General features: G+C 37.1%; 1 non-coding gene across 1 annotated transcript; it reads right to left on the bottom strand.

The window, feature by feature from the left end:
• Positions 1–7,262: 7,262 nt before the first annotated feature.
• LOC112997980 (small nucleolar RNA R71) lies at positions 7,263–7,369 on the bottom strand. The gene has a single exon (XR_003263026.1). It is a non-coding gene; the product is annotated as a small nucleolar RNA R71 (small nucleolar RNA).
• Between the last annotated feature and the right edge of the window lie 1,426 nt (positions 7,370–8,795).

The raw sequence follows: 8,795 nt of genomic DNA, 5'->3' as shown, positions 1-8,795 counted from the left end.
GTTTATTGTAATTGATTACCAGTAGCAAAGACTGTTTTCAAAAAGCTTTCAACTGAGTTTACAATGTTCCAATTGATTTCAAAATGGTGTAATCGATTGCAATGATTTGGTAATCGATTACCAGTGTGTTTGAACGTTGAAATTCAAATTCAAATGTGAAGAGTCACATCCTTTCACAAAAATGCTTTGTGTAACCGATTACAAAGATTTGGTAATCGATTACCAGTGATAAGTTTTGAACAAAAATCAAAAGATGTAACTCTTCCAATGGCTTTCAAGTTTTTCTAAAGGTTACAACTCTTCTAATGGTTTTCTTGACCAGACATGAAGAGTCTATAAAGGCAAGTCCTTAACTTGCATTTTCAAGACATTAATTACAATCTTTTACATCCTTTGAATCTCTTTGAACATCCCCTTGAATTTCTTCTTCTTCTTCCTTTGCCAAAAAATTTCTAAAGTTTTCTAGTTTTCCAAACCTTGAAAACAAAACTTGTGCTATTCATCTTTTTCATTCCCTTCTCCCTTTGCCAAAAATAATTCGTCAAGGACTAACCGCCTAAATTCTTTTTGTGTCTCTCTTCTCCCTTTTCCAAAAGAACGAAGGGCTAACCGCCTGAATTCTTTTGTGTCTCCCTTCTCCCTTGTCAAAGAATTCAAAACGACACAGTCTGAGAATTCTTTTGATTCTTCCCTTTCCCATAAACAAAAGATTTCAAAAGGACTAACCGCCTGAGAATTCTTTTATTTCCCTTTCACAAAGTTTCAAAGGACTGACCGCCTGAGAACTTTGTCTTAACACATTGGAGGGTACATCCTTTGTGGTACAAGTAGAGGGTACATCTACTTGGGTTGTTGTGACTGAGAACAAGAGAGGGTACATCTCTTGTGGATCAGTTCTAGTGGAGGGTACATCCACTAGGTTGTTCAAAGAGAATAAGGGAAGGTACTTCCCTTGTGGATCTTTGCTTGTAAAAGGATTTTTACAAGGTTGAAAAGAAATCTCAAGGACCGCATGTCGCTTGGGGACAGGATGTAGGCACGGGTTGTTGTCGAACCAGTATAAAACTCTTGTGTTTGTCTTCTTCTTCCCTACACTCTTTATTTTCCGCTGTGCACTTTAATTATTGCTTTTACTTTTGGTAACATTAAGAAGGATAGATTTTTTAATTAGCAAAGGTTCACTAATAATTAATTCAACCCCCTTTTCTTAATTATTCCGATTCCACTTGATCCAACATGCATCTCCTAATAACCTGGTCACTACACAACTTCCACAAATAGGGGTCATCCCAAATATAATGCTTAGCATCGCTCTTAATTTTATCATTTTGAGCTTTTGATGCTAAGGGAGGAAAAAGAGAGGTAAACAAATAATTCACAATATTAGCAAACCAGGGAGTGGGGAAGGAATTAGAAATACTATACAGAATGTACAAATGGTCATCCGAAAAATCATCCCGAATAGGTGAGTCCTCAGACACACGCTCAATCCTACTCAGATGGTCAGCCACAAGGTTCTGTGCACCGCTCCAATCATGGATCTCCAAATCAAACTCTTGGAGCCAAAACATCCACCTGATCAATCTAGGCTTTGATTCAACCTTCTTCAACAAGTACTTCAGAGCTGCATGGTCAGTATAAACAATAACATGAGTACCAAGTAAATATGAACGAAATTTCTCAAGAGCAAAAACTATCGCTAATAGCTACTTCTCTGTGGTAGTGTAATTTTCTTGAGCAGCATCCAAAGTTCTGGAAGCGTAGTAGATCACCCGAGGCAGCTTATCAATCTTTTGAGCAAGGACAGCCCCCAATGCGTAATTGGATGCATCGCACATTATCTCAAATGGGGCTATCCAATCAGGTGCCTGAATGATAGGGGTGGTATTCACCACACGCTTGAGGCAATCAAAAGCCTCTTTGCATTGGTCATCAAAATCAAACTCCACCTCCTTTTGCAGCAGATTGGATAGTGGAAGGGCCACTTTGCTAAAATCTTTGATAAAGTGCGTATAAAACCCTGCATGACCTAGAAAGAACAAACCTCTCGCACGCAAGAGGGGTAAAGCAATTATGAAATAACATCTATTTTTGTAGGGTCTACCTTTATGCCCCTACTGGAAATGATATGCCCTAAAACTATACCTTGTTCTACCATGAAGTGACATTTTTCAAAATTCAGCACAAGGTTAGTTTCAATGCATCTACTAAGAACTCTTTCCAAACTATCTAAACATATATCAAAGAGGATCCATGAACAGTAAAATCATCCATAAATACCTCTATGCAACTCTCTAAAAAGTCACTGAAAATGATAAGCATACACCGCTGGAAGGTACCAGGGGCATTGCATAGGCCAAAGGGCATCCTCTTATAGGCAAAAGTGCCAAAGGGACAGGTGAATGTCGTCTTTTCTTGATCCTTAGGAGCAATATGAATTTGTAAATAACCAGAAAAACCATCAAGAAAATGGTAATGAGACTTACCTGCCAAGCGCTCAAGCATTTAATCAATGAAAGGCAGGGGAAAATTGTTGGATCAAGTGGCCTCGGAATAATTAAGAAGGGGGGTTGAATTAATTATTAATGAACCTTTACTAATTAAAAATCTATCCTTCTTAATGTTACTAGATTCAATTAGGCTTTTACTATAATGTTAACAAAGTAAAGAACAGAAATAGAAACTTAACCAAAAGTAAAAGCGATAATTAAAGTGCACAGCGGAAATTAAAGAGTGTAGGGAAGAAGAAGACAAACACAAGATTTTATACTGGTTCGGCAACAACCCGTGCCTACATCTAGTCCCCAAGCGACCTACGGCCCTTGAGATTTCTTTTCAACCTTGTAAAAACCTTTACAAGCAAAGATCCACAAGGGATGTACCCTCCCTTGTTCTCTTTGAACAACCAAGTGGATGTACCCTCTCTTGTTCTCAGTTACAACAACCTAAATTGATGTACCCTCTACTTGTACCACAAAGGATGTACCCTCCAATGTGTTAAGACAAAGTTCTCAGGCGGTTAGTCCTTTGAAACTTTGTGAAGGGGAAGCAAAAGATATCTCAGGCGATTAGTCCTTTGAAATCTTTTGTTTAATGGAAAGGGAAGAATCAAAAGAATTCTCAGACTGTGTCATTTTGAATTCTTTGAAAAGGGAGAAGGGAGACACAAAAGAATTCAGGCGGTTAGTCCTTCATTGTTTTGGAAAAGGGAGAAGAGAGACACAAAAAGAATTCAGGCGGTTAGTCCTTGGCGAATTCTTTTTGGCATAGGGAGAAGAGAATGAAAAGATGAATAGCACAAGTTTTTGAACAAAGAACTTTTCTTGGAAGAGAATGTTTTGAACAAAAACTTTTAGAAAGATGAAGAGAAATGAAACCAGGAAGAATCTGTTGAAAGAGATGAAAGAAAATATTGAAAGATTGATTGAAAGAAATGAGTAAGATCAATCAATGAAAATGATGGATTGATTTCAAATTCATGCCATGGTCACATATTTATAATCTTTTGATGAACTAAGTCAAAGTTTGTGACTCTTGGCAATTTCTTTTAAAACTAGTCATTTAGAAAAGTTGTGACCTTTTGAAAGAATCTTCAAAAACATGTCACTTGAAGAATTGTGACTTTTGGAAATGAATTTTTCGAAAACAGTCATTGGTAATCGATTACCATAAAGGTGCAATTGATTACACATCAACAGATGTGACTCTTCATTTTGAATTTTGAAAATCTTAACGTTTTAAAACACTGGTAATCGATTACTACATTCTAGTAATCGATTACCAGAGAGTCAAACTCTTTGGTAATGATTTTGTGAAAACTTCTTGTGCTACTCAAAGTTTTGAAAAACTTTTAAATACTTATCTTGATTAAGTCTTCTCTTGATTTTTGAATCTTGAGTCTTAAATCTTGATCTTGATTATTCTTGAATCTTGAATCTTGATTCTTGAATTTAATCTTGAATTTGTTGACTCAATCTTGAAAGCATTCTTTGGGCTTTTTGTCATCATCTTTGTTACCATCAAAACTTCTTGAATCAACTTGATTCATCATCATGAAGCTTGCTTTTACAATCTCCCCCTTTTTGATGATGACAACCCTGAAATCAAGAAACACATACACATTCTTTTTCCTAGTTGATCACTCACCTAATTCTCCATATTCTCCCCCTTTGTTTTTGAGTTTAAGCTTCACTTGAAATTAAGTTATTTAGTTATGTGAGTTCTTGATTTAATCCCTATCTTCTCTCCTATTTTCTCTCCCCCTTTGGCATCAACAAAAAGCCAAAGTGCATAACAAATATAAAACATACATAAATGATTAATCATACACAAGACATTTATTAAAAAAATCCAAACCAATCATGAAGCGAAAACATGAATAACCCAAATTCAAACATAAACCGCATATTCTTATAACATAAATCATAGATGTTCAGTCATACTAAGCAAATAGTAAAAGAAATACTAAATGTTCAAATGTCATAATAATATAGCCAAATACACGGCTAGAAATCAAAGTACTAATAATAATAGAAATAATAGAAGTCTAAGATGATGGTCGTGGTGGTGGTGGTGGTAGATCAAAGAATGTGTGGATGTGAGAGACATCTCCTTCAACATTGGTGATCCTTGAATCCATCTCATGAAATCGCACGTCTGATGTGCCATCATTTTCTTCTATTTCTTAAACCCTTTTTGCACTATTTTAATTACTGATTAATCTTAATTGTCAAATTAATTAGGCAGTTTAATTATTTGAGCTCATTTAGCTAATTTGATGTTTTTAATCTAATTTCAGGAATTAATAAAACATTGGGCTTAATCTGGATTTTGGTTGTGGACTTGAAGAGGGAAAATAAAGCAGTGCTTACCTTAGTTAATTTCTAATTAGGAGATTGCAATTTTATTTTATGTTGTTCAGTGTTTAATTCGTTTTGGGCCAGAATATTGTAATAGGGCCTAGTGACTTTGAGTGACTCTTTTAAATAGCAGCCTTGGGATTTGTGCAAGGCTATTCTGTTAGACTATTATTCAGAGCATAGGGTTTATGGTTTTTACGTTTTTCTGTTCTAATGCTACTATTCACGTAATGCAATTTTCCATTTTCTGCTTCTAATTACAATTTCATTCTTGTTTCTTCTTCTGCCTTCATTTACGTTTCTGCTTCATTTACGTTTCTACTTCATTTACGTTTTTGCTTCGTTTATGTTTCTGCTTTTAGTTTCATTTACGTTTTCTATTTGAATCTATGGAAGGCTAAATATTCTGGTGTTGTTTCCTTTTGAGGATGAAGCTCAATTTTCTTTGAGGTTTCGTTTATAATGTGGCTAGGTTTCCTTTATAATGTGGCTTCCTGGCAGTTTTCCCTTCACCTGTTAACCCAAATTCGTTAACATTAATCTGTGCATGCTTCGTGTTTGATTAATTGCCTCTGAGCCTAACTTGCGTTCATGCTTAATGGACGAAGGGCTAACTGGTGTATGTGTTGCCTAATCACGTATTGACAACCCTAAGTTGATTTTCGCTTAGTAAATTGAAATAGGGTTGGATTAAGTGGTTAACTGTTAGGGACGAATTCTCCATAACCCAGGACAAGAGAATGGCTTCTGAATCAGAGTTAACAACCCGTTTTTAATATTAGTAGTTTTGGATTCTAGTTTAAATCACAAAACAAACAAACCCCCCCAATCGTTACTGTTACTGCAAGTATATTATGAACATTTAGTTTATCATTGCTCGTTGGGAAACGGCCTAGGATCACTTCCTAGTTACTGCATTTTCATGTTTATTTGATTCGGGTACGACCTCGATCAAATTTGGCGCCGTTGCCGGGGAGCAGTGTCCAAAGGTTCATAATAGCTAGTGTCGTGTTAGTGTTTAATTATTTCGTGTTTTATGTTTAATTGTTAGTGTTGTGTTAGTGCTTGTGTTAGTGTTGTTTAGTGTCTTGTTATTTTGTTTAGTGTATGTTCTGTTTTAGTTTTCCTATTAAGCGCTTCCCCTGTTTCAGTTTTGGGTGTTTTGCTGTGAATAGTGTTTTGCGACGGACTTAGCGACCACTTTTGCTTGTGGCAAAACAGAGTAGTAGTAGAAATCATGTAGCGACGGATTTTAGCGACCACCCATGCTGAATTATTTGGGATGTTTTGTTTTAGTAGATAGGGTTGTTATTTTTGGCTGAATTTTTTTGTGGTAACTTCTTTTAATCTATATTTTGTGGGAAAAATGGCTAGAGCCTTTAGTTTGGTCAGATTTGGAAGTTCCAAAAAAGTAGCAAATTTTGTTTTTGTCAAAACTTCGAACGACCATAACTTTTGCTCTAGTTATCAGAATCGCAATTATTATATATGTATTTGGGGTAGAAAAACATTTCCTACGCTGTGGCAGCCCGACATAGGCTGGCTGAGATCTCCATCGTCCAAAAAATGTGATTTTGTCAAAAGTTTTTTATTTTTCAAGTTTTATTCACTTATTTTTCTCAACCTACTATTTTTAGCTTCCATAGTTAGACTTTGAATTTTTGTTTGAAATTTTATGTGCTATCTTCTCAGCATTTTATAAGGTTGCTCACAAAATTTCAAGTCATTTGGATATCATTTGAGGGTAGCTATAGTTCAAACCTACACCTTCATTTACATGACTAGGCAACTAGTTGTGCATGTTGAATGTAGTGTATGACTAGAAGCAATCCATCTGACTAACAACCCTTTGATCCTGAGATAGATAGGACATTTCATAGATTAGTTAGGCATTATTTTATACCTTTTGATCATCCTGAGCATTCCATTACTGGTGAATCTATGCATTTTGTTATTGGTGATTTTGAACATCCTGATTTTGAGCATTACAATTTTGAGCATTCTGATTTTGAACATTTTGAGAACATGGCACAACCTCCACCCCGTGAGAGGACTCTAAGGGAAATGGTTGCACCTGATTTCACCTACGAAAGCTTGTGCATCCAATACCCTGATGAGGATGTCCCATATGTTCTTAAAACTGGACTGATCCATATGCTTCCAAAATTTCATGGCCTTGCAGGTGAAGACCCGCACAAACATCTGAAAGAATTTCATATTGTCTGCTCCACCATGAAACCCCCAGATGTCCAAGAGGATCACATATTTCTGAAGGCTTTTCCTCATTCTTTAGAGGGAGTGGCAAAGGACTAGTTGTATTACCTTGCTCCAAGGTCCATCACAAGCTGGGATGACCTTAAGAGAGTATTCTTAGAAAAAAATTCCCCTGCTTCCAGGACCACGACCATCAGGAAGGACATCTCAGGTATTAGACAACTCAGTGGAGAGAGCCTATATGAATACTGGGAGAGATTTAAAAAACTATGTGCCAGTTGCCCTCACCATCAGATTTCGGAGCAGCTTCTTCTCCTAATTTTTATGAAGGACTCAGTAATATGGAGAGAAGTATGATAGATGTTGTCAGTGGTAGAGCCCTTGGAGACATGACTCCTGCTGAAGCCAGAAACTTGATTGAGAAGATGGCTTCCAACTCCTAGCAGTATAGCGCTAGAAATGATGTTATAGTCATTAGAGGGGTGCATGAGGTAGCTACAAACTCATATGCATCATCTGAAACTAAGAAGCTTGAAGGCAAACTAGATGCATTGGTTAACTTGGTAACCCAAATGGCCTTGAATCAGAAATCTGTATCTGTCGCAAGAGTCTGTGGTTTATGCTCCTCTGCTGACCACTATACAAACCTCTGCTCTTCCATGCAGCAACCTGGAGTAATTGAACAGCCTGAAGCTTATGCTGCAAACATTTACAATAGACCTCCTCAACCTCAGCAACAAAATCAACCACAGAAGAACAATTATGACCTCTCCAGCAACAGATACAACCCTGGATGGAGGAATCACCCTAATCTCATATGGTCTAGCCCTCAACAACAACAACAACAGCCTGCTCCTTCCTTCCAAAATGCTGCTGGCCCAAGCAGACCATACATTCCTCCACCAATCCAACAACAGCAACAACCCCAAAAACAGAAAATAGTTGAGGCTCCTCCGTAACCTTCCCTTGAAGAACTTGTGAGGCAAATGACTATGCAGAACATGCAGTTTCAACAAGAGACCAGAGCCTCCATTCAGAGCTTAATTAATCAGATGGGACAATTGGCTACACAGTTAAATCAACAGCAGTCCCAGAATTCTGACAAGTTGCCTTCTCAAGCTGTCCAAAATCCCAAAAAATTTCAGTGCCATTTCATTGAGGTCGGGAAAGCAATGTCAAGGACTTCAACCCGTAGCACCTTTCTCATCTGCAATTGAACCTGCCAAACTACTCCAGAAAAAGGTGATGACAAAAATTTACCTAACAATTTATGTGCAGGTGAATCTTCCACTGGTCATTCTGATTTGCAGAAGTAGCACATCCCTCCTCTTCCATTCCCTCCAAGAGCAGTTTCCAACAAAAAAATGGAAATGGCAGAGAAAGAGATCTTGCAAACATTTAGAAAAGTAGAGGTAAACATACCTCTGCTGGATGCAATAAAGCAAATTCCAAGATATGCTAAATTATTAAAGGAGTTGTGCACTAATAAGCGAAAGCTTAAAGGAAGTGAACAAATTAGCATGGGCAGAAATGTCTCCGCATTGATTGGTAAATCTGTCCCCCAAATTCCTGAAAAATGTAAAGATCCAGGTACATTCAGCATGCGTTGTATTATAGGGAATAGTAAGTTTGACAATGCCATGCTAGATTTAGGAGCTTTTGTTAGTGTTATGTCTCTGTCTATTTTTAATTCTCTATCTCTAGGTCTCTTGCAGTCAACTG

The sequence above is a fragment of the Glycine max genome, chromosome 9 (genome assembly GCF_000004515.6).
Source record: "Glycine max cultivar Williams 82 chromosome 9, Glycine_max_v4.0, whole genome shotgun sequence".
NCBI classification, from domain to species: Eukaryota; Viridiplantae; Streptophyta; class Magnoliopsida; order Fabales; family Fabaceae; genus Glycine; species Glycine max.
The sequence above is the reverse complement of the archived record's forward strand: the minus strand, read 5'-3'. Positions and strand labels throughout refer to the sequence as shown.